Source organism: Gnatocerus cornutus, unplaced genomic scaffold, assembly GCF_029298725.1.
Source record: "Gnatocerus cornutus isolate USDA-ARS CGAHR unplaced genomic scaffold, icGnaCorn1.1 ctg00000163.1, whole genome shotgun sequence".
Taxonomy (NCBI): Eukaryota; Metazoa; Arthropoda; class Insecta; order Coleoptera; family Tenebrionidae; genus Gnatocerus; species Gnatocerus cornutus.
The window spans coordinates 52501-70000 of NW_028275500.1; the positions used below are offsets into that span (position 1 = coordinate 52501).

General features: G+C 41.2%; 2 non-coding genes and 1 pseudogene across 2 annotated transcripts; all 3 read right to left on the minus strand.

Moving 5' to 3' along the window:
• The window catches only part of LOC148165864 (large subunit ribosomal RNA), a 5442-nt pseudogene extending 3113 nt beyond the window's left edge, over positions 1-2329 (minus strand).
• A 658-nt stretch (positions 2330-2987) lies between these two features.
• On the minus strand, positions 2988-3144 carry LOC148165865 (5.8S ribosomal RNA). Its single transcript, XR_015771114.1, has one exon. It is a non-coding gene; the product is annotated as a 5.8S ribosomal RNA (ribosomal RNA).
• A 1616-nt stretch (positions 3145-4760) lies between these two features.
• On the minus strand, positions 4761-6681 carry LOC148165866 (small subunit ribosomal RNA). The gene has a single exon (XR_015771107.1). It is a non-coding gene; the product is annotated as a small subunit ribosomal RNA (ribosomal RNA).
• Positions 6682-17500: the final 10819 nt, after the last annotated feature.

Below are 17500 nucleotides of genomic sequence, written 5' to 3' on the forward strand. Positions count from 1 at the left end.
CCGAAGTTACGGATCCAATTTGCCGACTTCCCTTACCTACATTATTCTATCGACTAGAGGCTCTTTACCTTGGAGACCTGCTGCGGATATGGGTACGAACCGGCGCGACGCCTCCACGTGGCCCTCTCCCGGATTTTCAAGGTCCGAGGGGAAGATCCGGACACCGCCGCAACTGCGGTGCTCTTCGCGTTCCAAACCATATCTCCCTGCTAGAGGATTCCATGGAACTCGAACGCTCATGCAGAAAAGAAAACTCTTCCCGGATCTCCCGACGGCGTCTCCGGGTCCTTTTGGGTTGCCCCGACGAACTCTCTTTCGAGGGCCCGAATTATAAACGGTTCCGCTGCCGGGTTCCGGAATAGGAACCGGATTCCCTTTCGCCCATCGGGTGTGTGCACAATTCCGTACGTTTCCGTCAACAATTGCGAATTGCGACCAACGACAAAAATCTACACCACATCAACATCGGCTTTCGCCTAGGGCTTAGGATCGACTGACTCGTGTGCAACGGCTGTTCACACGAAACCCTTCTCCACGTCAGTCCTCCAGGGCCTCGCTGGAGTATTTGCTACTACCACCAAGATCTGCACCGACGGCGGCTCCAGACGGCCTCACGGCCAGTCCTTCTGCGCTCACCGCCGCGACCCTCCTACTCGTCAGGGCTTCATGGCCGGTTAATTTAATAACCTGACCGCACATGCCTCTGACGGCCGAGTATAAGCACGACGCTTCAGCGCCATCCATTTTCAGGGCTAGTAACTTCGGCAGGTGAGTTGTTACACACTCCTTGGCGGATTCCGACTTCCATGGCCACCGTCCTGATGTCTTAAGTTACCAACGCCTTTCATGGTATCCCATAAGCGTCGATTTAGGCGCTTTAACTCGGCGTTTGGTTCATCCCACAGCGCCAGTTCTGCTTACCAAAAATGGCCCACTTGGCACTCTGATTCGAGTCTCGCGGCTTCAATAGTTCGAGCAAGCCGGAGATCTCACCCATTTAAAGTTTGAGAATAGGTTGAGGCCGTTTCGACCCCAATGCCTCTAATCATTCGCTTTACCGGATGAAACTCGTATGCTATGAGCGCCAGCTATCCTGAGGGAAACTTCGGAGGGAACCAGCTACTAGATGGTTCGATTAGTCTTTCGCCCCTATACCCAGTTCCGACGATCGATTTGCACGTCAGAATCGCTACGGACCTCCATCAGGGTTTCCCCTGACTTCGTCCTGACCAGGCATAGTTCACCATCTTTCGGGTCCCAGCGTGTACGCTCTTGGTGCGCCTCTTCTCGCAATGAGAACGAGACGCCCCGGGAGTGCGGGGCGGCAGCCGTAACGACCGCCCATCCTCCCTTGGTCCGCGCAAGGCGGACCTTCACTTTCATTGCGCCTTTAGGTTTAGTTAAATCCCAATGACTCGCGCACATGCTAGACTCCTTGGTCCGTGTTTCAAGACGGGTCCTGAAAGTACCCAAAGCTATAGCGTCGCAGATCGGCGTTTCAACGAGGTCTGTCCGAGAACACCTCAGCGAACAGCCACCCGGGGACGGGACCGGCACCAGGTCCGATCACCATCACGACGGGCGCGCTTGCCGAAGGTCGGACGCTAACTGTGTAGCGGCCCCGCGCCATCTGTATACCGTCGAGCGAGCCGATCGGGAAACACCACGGGTTCATTCGGCGAACGGCGAACCGTCCGAACGAGCTCCACCGCGGGCCTTAGACCGGCACTCAACGGATCGCGACGTCCTACAGGGGGAGAAGTGCACGCGTTCGACGGCAGATCGACAAAACGAAAGGTGCAAACGACGCGTACGCCATCTGTCACACGATCGTCCAGCGCCGCCATCGAGTCACGCTGAATCTCCCCTTTCGACCTTTCGGGTTTCTCAGGTTTACCCCTGAACGGTTTCACGTACTATTGAACTCTCTCTTCAAAGTTCTTTTCAACTTTCCCTCACGGTACTTGTTCGCTATCGGTCTCGTGGTCATATTTAGCCTTAGATGGAGTTTACCACCCACTTAGGGCTGCACTCTCAAGCAACCCGACTCTGAGGAGAGATCCTCCCGTTATCGGCAGCGGTCGCTACGGGCCTGGCACCCTCTATGGGCTGTGGCCCCGTTCAAGATGGACTTGGACGCGCCGCACGATCTCGGGATGACGGATCCTCCCTAACACCACATTTCCCGGCGTCCGGTTTCGGCCGCGGGATTCGGTGCTGGGCTTCTCCCTGTTCGCTCGCCGCTACTGAGGGAATCCTAGTTAGTTTCTTTTCCTCCGCTTAGTAATATGCTTAAATTCAGCGGGTAGTCTCACCTGCTCTGAGGTCGCATATGAAAAATAAAAATTTTTCATTCGGTCATTTCGACGATCACGACACGTCTCCCATTCCTTGCTATACGTGTTCGTCATTTTTCTTTTTAAAAAATGGCTAAGTTTACAGAAACGCTTACGATCTGACGTCTGTCGCGATTTGCATTACACGTCTCGGACACGACGACCGTCTATAACGTTCTCAACCTTAAAACGCCATTTTTTTTTTTAAATGACGACATGTTGAAGAAATAGGACGTGCTACGCCGAAAGACCAGCCAACAACTACAACAAGTAGTAGTTGGTCGCTTTCGCGTCTTAAGATGTCGCGCAAATTTACTCGCTGCACGAGAAACGCACACAAACACACGATTCTACGACACACCACGCAAGAACATGTGCCGACGTAAACACTTTCGTATTTATGATTCGCAAGGTGGACGTCCGACGGACTTTGTAAAAAAAAAATACAAAGCATACCCGTCCCGTCCTTTTTGACGAAAAAACACGCTCGAGTAAACGTCTCGGCACACGTTCGAGGCGTGCGTCGTTATATCGTGACGTAAGTGACGATCACGTACATTAATGAGTACCTATTCGACGCGTCGCAACACATCCAACACGCTCCGACGTTTTCGTCCGAAAACGAAAACCGAGCAGTCTTTGAAATTGACACGACCCTCAGCCAGGAGTGGTCCGGGAACATTATATCCGAGGACCGCAATGTGCGTTCGAAATGTCGATGTTCATGTGTCCTGCAGTTCACAAGTTGACGCGCAATTAGCTGCGTTCTTCATCGACCCACGAGCCAAGTGATCCACCGTTCAGGGTAATCTTTTTAAAATTTAAACGCTCGTTCCACAAGAACCCCGATCATGCCGATCGTCCAGCTGTCTATACACGTCTTGCAAAAATTTTTGCGTACGTGCGTACATCCGAAACGAAAATGATCTTCGTGGTTCCGAAACGTGCCACGTCTAAAATTTCGGTGTTGTGGTATGGATATTTATGATTCTCGCTCTTAATTGTCTTTCGTCCGTACTTTCTCGTCTGAAAGGGAACGCGATCGTCGGTCTCAGTTTTACGCGTACGAAAAAATTAAAAAAAATATTAACCCAAACACAAATTTGTATCCGCGCACCGAAAAAGAAGCACTTTTCTTTTTCACGCGGTCTCCGCTTTTACACGCAAAGTACGAGCATGTATGTGTGAAGATGGGACATGTTCGATACGATTTTAATTAGGAATTTGCCAATTTCCTTTTTCTCAGCAATAATTTTAATAAATAATGCTGCTTTCTCTCATAAACTACATTTTCGGTAGTTTTCCTTTATTGTGTCTTTCATTTAGTGTGCGTGTGTCAAGCACTTTAAAAAGTGTGACGAAGAGACGGTTTTTGATCGATCGGAATCAACACATCATTACATCATCGTACTCGTTATGAAAAAGCGAATTAGTATCCGCCGTAAGCGAAAAGAGATTTTCGCGGGCGGTCTTTGTGTTCGTGTTTCAATTTTCTTTCTATATTTTTTCGTCGCCAAACCGAAGACAGATCGTGAATTTTGACGAAAAAATCTATAGACGTGCCAGACTGAGCGTCTAACATAAAATCCTCAAGTTTACCGTTCTATATCGTGACTTAATGACGATTGACGGTGTATATAATTTTGAAATGGTGCAGTCGTACGCTCCGTAAAGAGAATTTTACCGTTTCTAACGAAATCACTTTACCACATCTACCAAAAACATTAAAAAAGCAAGGTGTGATGTGTGTGTGATCGCTCGTTTAACGGCGCTTTCAAAAAACTCTTTGAAGCGTCTAACGACGAACATCATTCACGCGAATCGTAAAATCGGGAGCGTTTCTCGCCGGTCCCGTAGCCGGGCGTAAATCATTTAAAACCCACGGAGTCGTAACCTAATTCGACACCTGCGATTTTCTTCTTTCTCGACTACTCTGCTACATCCTCTCCGTGTGTCCGAAAAAAGAGGACTTCTAACGTCTTTCGACTTTCGCGGTGGAGTTCACAACTTTCCGCGATCCGGTCGAAAAACCGAAAGCGTCCCTCCTTTTTTCCATCATTGGAAAAGATCGAGAGATAGTACAAAAAAAATCAAAAAATCTAGGTACCCGAAGAAACAGCCGTATGCCCGAGCGAATTCGGTTTTTCTCGTTCAAAAAAGGTGAAAAACTCGATCGCAAGGACCGGCGCTGCGGGCCAGCGTAACGCTATTGTTTTTCCGAATATGTACGATTCGTAGTTCAAAACGTCGTACACACGGTGTTTCAAAAAGAAACAAGCAACGGCACGACAAAAGATCGTGCCGTCGACTCCATGTCATCGACGACGGTGTTGTAAAAACATAAAGTGTACATCGACACGATCAAATAAAAATGCATAATAATAAATTATACATATGTCAAAATTCGTGTGTACGAGGACACGTTAATGATCCTTCCGCAGGTTCACCTACGGAAACCTTGTTACGACTTTTACTTCCTCTAAATGATCAAGTTTGGTCATCTTCCCAGCGACATCGACGACGTCGAAACGCCATCGCGTACCGGTCCGAAGACCTCACTAAATCATTCAATCGGTAGTAGCGACGGGCGGTGTGTACAAAGGGCAGGGACGTAATCAACGCGAGCTTATGACTCACGCTTACTGGGAATTCCTCGTTCATGGGGAACAATTGCAAGCCCCAATCCCTAGCACGAAGGAGGTTCAGCGGGTTACCCGGACCGCTCGGTCAGGGAGGACACGCTGATTCCTTCAGTGTAGCGCGCGTGCGGCCCAGAACATCTAAGGGCATCACAGACCTGTTATTGCTCAATCTCGTGCGGCTAGAAGCCGCCTGTCCCTCTAAGAAGAATTGTTTGTACGCCGACAGTAAAAACCGCGCACGACCACCGGGCGAACCCAGGATCGACGGGCCTTTGGGATGTCGAAATACGCCTATTTAGCAGGCTAGAGTCTCGTTCGTTATCGGAATTAACCAGACAAATCGCTCCACCAACTAAGAACGGCCATGCACCACCACCCACCGAATCAAGAAAGAGCTCTCAATCTGTCAATCCTTCCGGTGTCCGGGCCTGGTGAGGTTTCCCGTGTTGAGTCAAATTAAGCCGCAGGCTCCACTCCTGGTGGTGCCCTTCCGTCAATTCCTTTAAGTTTCAGCTTTGCAACCATACTTCCCCCGGAACCCAAAAGCTTTGGTTTCCCGGAAGCTGCCCGCCGAGTCATCGGAAGAACGTCGGCGGATCGCTAGCTGGCATCGTTTATGGTTAGAACTAGGGCGGTATCTGATCGCCTTCGAACCTCTAACTTTCGTTCTTGATCAATGAAAGCGTTTTTGGCAAATGCTTTCGCTTCTGTCCGTCTTGCGACGATCCAAGAATTTCACCTCTAACGTCGCAATACGAATGCCCCCATCCGTTCCTATTAATCATTACCTCGGGGTTCCGAAAACCAACAAAATAGAACCGAGGTCCTATTCCATTATTCCATGCACACAGTATTCAGGCGAAGTTTTAGCCTGCTTTAAGCACTCTAATTTGTTCAAAGTAAACGTGCCGGCCCACCTCGACACTCAATGAAGAGCACCGCGGCGGGATTGAGTTGGGCCGCCCTCTCGAGCTAAGCCCACCGGCAGGACGTCCCGCGGCACGCCAGTTGACACCGCGAACGATGAACCGGCGGCGCGGGACACAGATTCGACTACGAGCTTTTTAACCGCAACAACTTTAATATACGCTATTGGAGCTGGAATTACCGCGGCTGCTGGCACCAGACTTGCCCTCCAATTGATCCTCGTTAAAGGGTTTAGAGTGTACTCATTCCGATTACGGGGCCTCGGATGAGTCCCGTATCGTTATTTTTCGTCACTACCTCCCCGTGCCGGGAGTGGGTAATTTGCGCGCCTGCTGCCTTCCTTGGATGTGGTAGCCGTTTCTCAGGCTCCCTCTCCGGAATCGAACCCTGATTCCCCGTTACCCGTTACAACCATGGTAGGCGCAGAACCTACCATCGACAGTTGATAAGGCAGACATTTGAAAGATGCGTCGCCGGTGCGAGACCGTGCGATCAGCGTAAAGTTATTCAGAGTCACCAAGTTGTACGATGACGGAGACCGCCACCGATTGGTTTTGATCTAATAAAAGCGCTCCTTCCGTTTCCGGTTGGAGCTCTGTTTGCATGTATTAGCTCTAGAATTACCACAGTTATCCAAGTAAATGTGGGTACGATCTAAGGAACCATAACTGATTTAATGAGCCTTTCGCGGTTTCACCTTAATTTGGCTTGTACTGAGACATGCATGGCTTAATCTTTGAGACAAGCATATGACTACTGGCAGGATCAACCAGGGAACTGCGTTCTTGTTTTAAAATAAGAGAGTTTTAGTCTTTCTTTCCTTCTAGTCATATAAGCTACAATAATCGTAGAATTTCGGAAAGACACCTGCTGCTCTTATAAAAAACTGAACACTTTCCTATTATTGTTTTGAAGAAAGTGTGCGTGTCTGCGAAACGAAAACCTCGTAAGAAGAGACGTAACGCCACGCGATCTTTCTGGATGGAAAATTTTTCGACATTTTTTTCACATCATCCTTGATTGAATCTCCTGCAACAATTTTATTCTTATTCATCCGTTCTAAGTTGTCGTCGTCGTCGAAATAAATAATTTGTACACACTTCGGGGTACACGTTTGTCAAAATTCATGAAATGCAACGTAACATTTTTACTTTAATAAATTTTTACAGTGCATTCAGATCGACTAAACGAACAACGACGGATGAATTGATTTATGGATTTTTATTTGTTGCGACTCATCGGAGGAGAGAGTGAAGAAAAAATAATCCAATATCATGGTTACGGAATAATTTTCTATGACTTTTTCATCCTTGTTTGAATCTTGCAACAATTAATTTTATTCATCCGTTCTAAGTTGTCGTCGTCGTCGAAATAAATAATTTGTACACATTTCGGTACACGTTTGTCAAAATTCATGAAATGCAAACGTAACATTTTACTTTAATAAATTTTTACAGTGCATTCAGATCGACTAAACGAACAACGACGGATGGATTACTTATTTTTGTTGCGACTCATCGGACGAAAAGTAGAAACATAATCCTCCATTGTAATATAGTTTTTACGGAAAATTTTTCTTTTATTTTATATCCTTGATTGAATGCTGCATTTTATCCGTCTTTTTTTCGTCAAAAACAGAGATCAATGCGATTCATCGGACGAAGAAATAATTTCCCAGTTCAAAATTTAGAGATTTTTGGGCACATCGACTTGAAATTTTATCGTAAAGAAAAAATATCGTCGTCGACAAGCAAAAGTTCAAACATTCTCCATACTCTTCGCTAGATTGAAAGCGACGGTTTATTGTGAGATTTCTCTTTAGAAATATTCACACGTTACGAGTTTATGAAATTTTATTTATTTCAAAATTCTCGCTCGGACTTTAGTGAGTTGACGCATTTGTTAATTTTTGGTCGTTCTGACACGAACACATAAAATCTTTGATTGCATTTGGACCGCTAACATAGAAACGCTCGCCGCATCCGCAATCTCGCTGTGCATGGTCAATGGCAAGATTTGTCATCCCTCAAACGATGGTGGGTCCACAGGGTACACATTCCGGCCATCGTCCCAACTACGGGTAAGTCGCGGTGTACGAGAGGTAACAAGATAATCGGACGCACATAAAATCACATTTCGATCGTACGCTTTTGTCCGCTGCTACATACCACCACTACTATCCCTATATATGCCAGCGCGGCAGCGTTCAGCTCTGAATCACTCGATGCGCGAAACGGTCGAAATCCCATAGCGCGCCGGCCGCTCGCTATGGGCGAGGGGTCGGGTAAATCGGTCTGATCGCTCGGTGCAAAAGTCCGTTTGGGTACTTAGAGACGGAATTTTAAAATTCTGATTTCGCAGATCAATTTCAAGGGTCATTAGGACTCGAATGCCGTTAACGGTGTTTTGAAAAAAATATTTTTTACGTTTTTACGGCATTTCGACCGAACACCTCAGTTCCGACTTCGGACTTAGAATAATTTTCATCAAAATTTCGAACGCCTCAGTTTCCAGAGGGTTTTAGATCCCGTTTAGTTAGGGGTTTGAAATTATCACAGCCACCCTTGTTTGGTGTTAGTTCGACCGTAACTTTTGTTCGTTTGCATTTAATTTCGATTTTTCTGGGACTTTTGGTCAATGTAAATTTATCAACCGCTACACTTCCGACTTCGGACTTAGACGAATGAGCGCCGAACGCTACAGTTTCGACTTCGGACTTAGAAAAATTTCGCTCGACCGCCACAGTTTCGAATTGGACTTAGAAAAATTTCGGTCGAACGCCTCAGTTTCGAATCGGACTTAGAAAAATTTTGGTCGACCGCTACAGTTTCGACTTCGGACTTAGAAAAATTTCGTTCGAACGCTACAGTTTCGACTTCGGACTTGGAAAAATTTCGCTCGACCGCCACAGTTCCAACATGAGACTTAGAAAAATTTTTATCAAAAATTCGAACACCTCAGTTTCGACTACGGACTTAGAAAAATTTCGCTCGACCGCCACAGTTCCTATTTCGGACTTAGAAAAATTTTCATCAAAATTTCGAACGCCTCAGTTTCCAGAGGGTTTTAGATCCCGTTTAATTAGAAGCTTGAAATTATAAAATCTACCTTCTATCGATGTTAGTTCGACCCAAACATTTGTTCGTTTGCATTTAATTTCGATTTTTCTCGTACTTTTGGTCAATGTAAATTTGTCAACCGCTACACTTCCGACTTCGGACTTAGACGAATGAGCGCCGAACGCTACAGTTTCGACTTCGGACTTAGAAAAATTTCGTTCGAACGCTACAGTTTCGACTTCGGACTTGGAAAAATTTCGCTCGACCGCCACAGTTCCAACATGAGACTTAGAAAAATTTTTATCAAAAATTCGAACACCTCAGTTTCGACTACGGACTTAGAAAAATTTCGCTCGACCGCCACAGTTCCTATTTCGGACTTAGAAAAATTTTCATCAAAATTTCGAACGCCTCAGTTTCCAGAGGGTTTTAGATCCCGTTTAATTAGGAGCTTGAAATTATAAAATCTACCTTCTATCGATGCTAGTTCGACCCAAACATTTGTTCGTTTGGATTTAATTTCGATTTTTCTCGGACTTTTGGTCAATGTAAATTTGTCAACCGCTACACTTCCGAGTTCGGACTTAGACGAATGAGCGCCGAACGCTACAGTTTCGACTTCGGACTTAGAAAAATTTTGTTCGAACGCTACAGTTTCGAATTGGACTTGGAAAAATTTCGGTCGAACGCCTCAGTTTCGAATCGGACTTAGAAAAATTTTGGTCGACCGCTACAGTTTCGACTTCGGACTTGGAAAAATTTCGATCGAACGCCACAGTTCCGACTTTTTTTCGAAACTGTAGCGTTCAGTCAAATTGCCGTAAAAACGTAAAAAACTTTTTTTACAAAACATGGTCGACAGCATTCGAGTCCTAATAATCCTTGAAATTGATCTGCGAAATCAGAATTTTAAAATTCCGTCTCTAAGTACCCAAACGGACTTTTGCACCGAGCGATCAGACCGTTTTACTCTACCCCTCGCCCATAGCGAGCGGCCGGCGCACTATGGGATTTCGATCGTTTCACGCATCGAGCGATTCAGAGCTGATCGCTGCCGCGGTGGCATATATAGGGAGTAGTGATGGTAAGTGGCAGCGATGACGGACAAGTACGCACGATGAATGGATTGACATGAAATCAAATGTGCGCGTCCGTACGATCTGTTACCTCTCGTACATCGCGACCCCGTTTAATGATATTATGCTAAATTAAAAATAAAAATACATCGATGAAATAAAAAGTGGTAAGTCTCTAGAAAGACAATATACCGCTGTGAATAAAAATTTCTCGATGAATAGCGAAATGTGAATTAGTCCGCCTGTAACGTGCATTTTGCGAACGAATTAGCTAATTCACCGCTAGTTAAAAAACGTGACCACCCAGTGCTCTTATCCAAAGTCGTCTGCAAATGAGATGAAATTAATAATCTTGACTCTAATGCAGACGACAAATTGAATTGAATAATTTACTTGAATAATGTGACGGATCTATAAAATAAAACACAAAGCCCGAAACACCAAGCAGTAAAAATCTCGATTATTGTTCCGCCCGTTGAAAAACAAAAGATCCGTCACATGGTAAGCAGAACTGGTGAAAATTGTGAAAGACTTGTTTCTCCTCCGATAACAAGCTTGAATTAAATATGATCGAGTGAATGATATTGGAAACCAAAGAACGAAACTGAGGAGAAGCAAATGTTCAGTAATATATTATGAATAATTATAATATTAATATAAATAATAATATTATATTAAAAATGGGAATTGTATGTGGTTGATGGAAAAAGTTTTTTTTTCTGTTGACCGCTACAGTTCCCAATTTGGACTTAAAAAAAAAAAAAAAAAAAAAAAAAAAAATTGTGTATACGGAAGGTAAAAAGCAAAAAATAAAATATTTTATTATTTTTTTTACTTTTTTTACGGGTCCCTACCGCTACAGTTCCCACTGAATGTGTCCTTTTCGCGCTAAGTCCATGCAGTCGCTACAGTTCCGAAACTGGACTTGTAAAAATTTCGACATTTTTGAACGCATCAGTTCCGAACGAGGTTTCAAAACTGTAGCGTTCGGTGTAAACGTATCAGTTCCGAATGAGTTTTCGCAACTGTGGCGTTTCATTTTTGTGCTTTCATGGTTGCATAAACAATCGCCAGTGTGAACGCTTCAGTTCCGAATGAGTTTTCGAAACTGTAGCGTTTCATATTTGTGCTTTCATGGTTGCATAAGCAATCGCCAGTGTGAACGCTTCAGTTCCGAATAGATTTTCGAAACTGTAGCGTTCAATGTGAACGCTTCAGTTCCGACTTTGGACTTAGAATAATTTTCATCAAAATTCGAACGCCACAGTTTCGAAAGGGTTTTAGATCCCGTTCAGTTAGGGACTTAAAATTATGACATCCACTTTCGATTAATGTTAGTTCGGTCCGAACTTTTGTTCATTTTCATTTAATTTCAATTTTTCTCGGACTTTTGGTCTTTGTTAATTTTGTCCTTTCGAAACTGTAACGTTCAATGTGAACGCTTCAGTTCCGAATAAATTCTCGAAACTGTAACGTTCAAAGTGAACGCCTCAGTTCCGAATAGATTCTCGAAACTGTAGCGTTCAATGTGAACGCTTCAGTTCCGAATAGATTCTCGAAACTGTAGCGTTCAATGTGAACGCTTCAGTTCCGAATAGATTCTCGAAACTGTAGCGTTCAATGTGAACGCTTCAGTTCCGACTTTGGACTTGGAATAATTTTCATCAAAATTCGAACGCCACAGTTTCGAAAGGGTTTTAGATCCCGTTTAGTTAGGGACTTAAAATTATGACATCCACTTTCGATTAATGTTAGTTCGGTCCGAACTTTTGTTCGTTTTCATTTAATTTCGATTTTTCTCGGACATTTAGACTATGCGAATTTTAGATTTTTCAAGCTGTAGCGTTTGGCGAGAACGCCGCAGTTACGGACAGGTTTTGTGTCAGACTTTCAATAATCTGAAAAAACTCCGAAAAAAAGAAAATAATTAGTGTTTTCATGGTTGCATAACAATTTAAAATTCATGCACAAAAATAATCCATCTATATTTCCGTTATTCAAGAATGCAAAGGAAAGACGAAAGTTCGGCAACAATTAGTTTAAGCGGTTGCATAACCATTCAAACGTTATGCTTAAACACAATCCATTTACGATATATAATAAAAATAAAGCTTTATTATCAACTTTGAAGTCCATTCTATTGCTGATCTTTAGACCTATAGATTAGGTCAAGATGTCAAATGTCAAAAAACAACTACAGGTTCCTGTATTTGTAGCAATGCTGGCGCCATCTGTAGAACAGTTACCTAAACTTGAAAGTCAAAAAAATTACAGCTTTCTGTAACTATTAATGTTGGTATCGCCACCTGTTAGTCGAAAACATAATTTAGTGGCGCCATCTATATGACAGGTCTGGAACTTCACAAATGTCAAAAATTACTGGTTTTTACTTTATTTACATATTTTTTTTGAAATTTGGCGCCCATTTTGACCCAAAAGTGGCGCCATCTATGTGTCAGGTCTGGAACTTCATAAATGTCAAAAATTACAAGATTCTGGGTTCATTTACGTATTTTTCTTGAATTTTAAGCATAATTTGACCTGACCTGACCCTAAAATGGCGTCATCTATGTGTCAGGTCTGGAACTTCAGAAATGTCAAAAATTACTGTTTTTTCCTTTATTTTACATATTGTTTTTGAATTTCGGCGCCTATTTTGACTCAAAAATGGCGCCATCTAAATGACAGGTCTGGAACTTCAGAAATGTCAAAAATTACAAGATTCTGGGAAGATTCTGGGTTAATTTACGTATTTTTCTTGAATTTTAAGCATAATTTGACCTGACCTGACCCTAAAATGGCGTCATCTATGTGTCAGGTCTGGAACTTCAGAAATGTCAAAAATTACTGTTTTTTCCTTTATTTTACATATTGTTTTTGAATTTCGGCGCCTATTTTGACTCAAAAATGGCGCCATCTAAATGACAGGTCTGGAACTTCAGAAATGTCAAAAATTACAAGATTCTGGGAAGATTCTGGGTTAATTTACGTATTTTTCTTGAATTTTAAGCATAATTTGACCTGACCTGACCCTAAAATGGCGCCATCTATGTGTCAGGTCTGGAACTTCAGAAATGTCAAAAATTACTGTTTTTTCCTTTATTTTACATATTGTTTTTGAATTTTGGCGCCTATTTTGACTCAAAAATGGCGCCATCTATATGACAGGTCTGGAACTTCAGAAATGTCAAAAATTACAAGATTCTGGGTTAATTTACGTATTTTTTTTGAATGTTAAGCATAATTTGACCTGACCTGACCCTAAAATGGCGCCATCTATGTGTCAGGTCTGGAACTTCATAAATGTCAAAAATTACTGTTTTTCCTTTATTTTACATATTGTTTTTGAATTTTGGCGCCTATTTTAACTCAAAAATGGCGCCATCTATATGACAGGTCTGGAACTTCAGAAATGTCAAAAATTACAAGATTCTGTGTTAATTTACGTATTTTTCTTGAATTTTAAGCATAATTTGACCTAACTGACCCTAAAATGGCGCCATCTATGTGTCAGGTCTGGAACTTCATAAATGTCAAAAATTACTGTTTTTCCTTTATTTTACATATTGTTTTTGAATTTTGGCGCCTATTTTGACTCAAAAATGGCGCCATCTATGTGACAGGTCTGGAACTTCACAAATGTCAAAAATTACTGTTTTTTCCTATATTTTACATATTGTTTTTGAATTTTGGCGCCTATTTTAACTCAAAAATGGCGCCATCTATGTGACAGGTCTGGAACTTCAGAAATGTCAAAAATTACAAGATTCTGGGAAGATTCTGGGTTAATTTACGTATTTTTCTTGAATTTTAAGCATAATTTGACCTGACCTGACCCTAAAATGGCGCCATCTATGTGTCAGGTCTGGAACTTCAGAAATGTCAAAAATTACTGTTTTTTCCTTTATTTTACATATTGTTTTTGAATTTTGGCGCCTATTTTGACTCAAAAATGGCGCCATCTATATGACAGGTCTGGAACTTCAGAAATGTCAAAAATTACAAGATTCTGGGTTAATTTACGTATTTTTTTTGAATGTTAAGCATAATTTGACCTGACCTGACCCTAAAATGGCGCCATCTATGTGTCAGGTCTGGAACTTCAGAAATGTCAAAAATTACTGTTTTTTCCTTTATTTTACATATTGTTTTTGAATTTTGGCGCCTATTTTGACTCAAAAATGGCGCCATCTATGTGACAGGTCTGGAACTTCACAAATGTCAAAAATTACAAGATTCTGGGAAGATTCTGGGTTAATTTACGTATTTTTCTTGAATTTTAAGCATAATTTGACCTGACCTGACCCTAAAATGGCGCCATCTATGTGTCAGGTCTGGAACTTCAGAAATGTCAAAAATTACTGTTTTTTCCTTTATTTTACATATTGTTTTTGAATTTTGGCGCCTATTTTGACTCAAAAATGGCGCCATCTATATGACAGGTCTGGAACTTCAGAAATGTCAAAAATTACAAGATTCTGGGTTAATTTACGTATTTTTTTTGAATGTTAAGCATAATTTGACCTGACCTGACCCTAAAATGGCGCCATCTATGTGTCAGGTCTGGAACTTCAGAAATGTCAAAAATTACTGTTTTTTCCTTTATTTTACATATTGTTTTTGAATTTTGGCGCCTATTTTGACTCAAAAATGGCGCCATCTATGTGACAGGTCTGGAACTTCACAAATGTCAAAAATTACTGTTTTTTCCTATATTTTACATATTGTTTTTGAATTTTGGCGCCTATTTTAACTCAAAAATGGCGCCATCTATATGACAGGTCTGGAACTTCAGAAATGTCAAAAATTACAAGATTCTGGGTTAATTTACGTATTTTTCTTGAATTTTAAGCATAATTTGACCTGACCTGACCCTAAAATGGCGTCATCTATGTGTCAGGTCTGGAACTTCAGAAATGTCAAAAATTACTGTTTTTTCCTTTATTTTACATATTGTTTTTGAATTTCGGCGCCTATTTTGACTCAAAAATGGCGCCATCTAAATGACAGGTCTGGAACTTCAGAAATGTCAAAAATTACAAGATTCTGGGAAGATTCTGGGTTAATTTACGTATTTTTCTTGAATTTTAAGCATAATTTGACCTGACCTGACCCTAAAATGGCGCCATCTATGTGTCAGGTCTGGAACTTCAGAAATGTCAAAAATTACTGTTTTTTCCTTTATTTTACATATTGTTTTTGAATTTTGGCGCCTATTTTGACTCAAAAATGGCGCCATCTATATGACAGGTCTGGAACTTCAGAAATGTCAAAAATTACAAGATTCTGGGTTAATTTACGTATTTTTTTTGAATGTTAAGCATAATTTGACCTGACCTGACCCTAAAATGGCGCCATCTATGTGTCAGGTCTGGAACTTCATAAATGTCAAAAATTACTGTTTTTTCCTTTATTTTACATATTGTTTTTGAATTTTGGCGCCTATTTTGACTCAAAAATGGCGCCATCTATATGACAGGTCTGGAACTTCAGAAATGTCAAAAATTACAAGATTCTGGGTTAATTTACGTATTTTTCTTGAATTTTAAGCATAATTTGACCTAACTGACCCTAAAATGGCGCCATCTATGTGTCAGGTCTGGAACTTCATAAATGTCAAAAATTACTGTTTTTCCTTTATTTTACATATTGTTTTTGAATTTTGGCGCCTATTTTGACTCAAAAATGGCGCCATCTATGTGACAGGTCTGGAACTTCACAAATGTCAAAAATTACTGTTTTTTCCTATATTTTACATATTGTTTTTGAATTTTGGCGCCTATTTTAACTCAAAAATGGCGCCATCTATGTGACAGGTCTGGAACTTCAGAAATGTCAAAAATTACAAGATTCTGGGAAGATTCTGGGTTAATTTACGTATTTTTCTTGAATTTTAAGCATAATTTGACCTGACCTGACCCTAAAATGGCGCCATCTATGTGTCAGGTCTGGAACTTCAGAAATGTCAAAAATTACTGTTTTTTCCTTTATTTTACATATTGTTTTTGAATTTTGGCGCCTATTTTGACTCAAAAATGGCGCCATCTATATGACAGGTCTGGAACTTCACAAATGTCAAAAATTACAAGATTCTGGGTTAATTTACGTATTTTTCTTGAATTTTAAGCATAATTTGACCTAACTGACCCTAAAATGGCGCCATCTATGTGTCAGGTCTGGAACTTCATAAATGTCAAAAATTACTGTTTTTCCTATATTTTACATATTGTTTTTGAATTTTGGCGCCTATTTTGACTCAAAAATGGCGCCATCTATGTGACAGGTCTGGAACTTCACAAATGTCAAAAATTACTGTTTTTTCCTATATTTTACATATTGTTTTTGAATTTTGGCGCCTATTTTAACTCAAAAATGGCGCCATCTATATGACAGGTCTGGAACTTCAGAAATGTCAAAAATTACAAGATTCTGGGTTAATTTACGTATTTTTCTTGAATTTTAAGCATAATTTGACCTAACTGACCCTAAAATGGCGCCATCTATGTGTCAGGTCTGGAACTTCATAAATGTCAAAAATTACAAGATTCTGGGTTCATTTACGTATTTTTCTTGAATTTTAAGCATAATTTGACCTGACCTGACCCTAAAATGGCGCCATCTATGTGTCAGGTCTGGAACTTCATAAATGTCAAAAATTACTGTTTTTCCTTTATTTTACATATTGTTTTTTAATTTTGGCGCCTATTTTGACTCAAAAATGGCGCCATCTATATGACAGGTCTGGAACTTCAGAAATGTCAAAAATTACAAGATTCTGGGTTAATTTACGTATTTTTCTTGAATTTTAAGCATAATTTGACCTGACCTGACCCTAAAATGGCGTCATCTATGTGTCAGGTCTGGAACTTCAGAAATGTCAAAAATTACAAGATTCTGTGTTAATTTACGTATTTTTCTTGAATTTTAAGCATAATTTGACCTGACCTGACCCTAAAATGGCGTCATCTATGTGTCAGGTCTGGAACTTCAGAAATGTCAAAAATTACAAGATTCTGTGTTAATTTACGTATTTTTCTTGAATTTTAAGCATAATTTGACCTAACTGACCCTAAAATGGCGCCATCTATGTGTCAGGTCTGGAACTTCATAAATGTCAAAAATTACAAGATTCTGGGTTAATTTACGTATTTTTCTTGAATTTTAAGCATAATTTGACCTAACTGACCCTAAAATGGCGCCATCTATGTGTCAGGTCTGGAACGTCATAAATGTCAAAAATTACAAGATTCTGGGTTAATTTACGTATTTTTCTTGAATTTTAAGCATAATTTGACCTGACCTGACCCTAAAATGGCGCCATCTATGTGTCAGGTCTGGAACTTCATAAATGTCAAAAATTACTGTTTTTTCCTTTATTTTACATATTGTTTTTGAATTTTGGCGCCTATTTTGACTCAAAAATGGCGCCATCTATATGACAGGTCTGGAACTTCATAAAT